Source organism: Dendrobium catenatum, unplaced genomic scaffold (genome assembly GCF_001605985.2).
Source record: "Dendrobium catenatum unplaced genomic scaffold, ASM160598v2 original_scaffold_281730, whole genome shotgun sequence".
Classification (NCBI taxonomy): Eukaryota; Viridiplantae; Streptophyta; class Magnoliopsida; order Asparagales; family Orchidaceae; genus Dendrobium; species Dendrobium catenatum.
Genome location: NW_021600120.1, coordinates 1 through 374, shown reverse-complemented (window position 1 = coordinate 374; position 374 = coordinate 1). Strand labels below are relative to the sequence as shown.

The window sequence follows — 374 nt, the reverse complement described above, 5'->3', positions numbered from 1 at the left end:
CTGCAGGATTTTGATTTGGCAATATGACCCCATTCTGGAAAGCGTTTTCCAAGCCAGCTGGAGCGCCGAAGGCCATAGGCCCATCAGCTGGCCATGCACAACCAAAAAATGAATTTTGATCCCATATCATCTATTGGAATAAAGATGCATCAAAATCATCTCTCCACGGTGTCAACTAAAGAATACTTTGAGACCATATTACTATAGGTGCAGCCATACAAGCACTAGTGCACCAGATCCCATTTAAACTCCATAGTTAAGCGTGCTTGTGCGAGAGTAGTACTGGGAAGGGTGACCTCCTGGGAATTCCTCGTGTTGCATACTTTTGTTTTAACCAGCCATCTCTTTTTTTTTTTTCTAGCTCTTCGCCACGG

At 44.1% G+C, this 374-nt stretch overlaps 1 pseudogene; it reads left to right on the top strand.

Annotated features, from left to right (window-relative positions):
- Positions 1-205: 205 nt before the first annotated feature.
- Positions 206-324, top strand: LOC114579106 (annotated as a pseudogene).
- Positions 325-374: the final 50 nt, after the last annotated feature.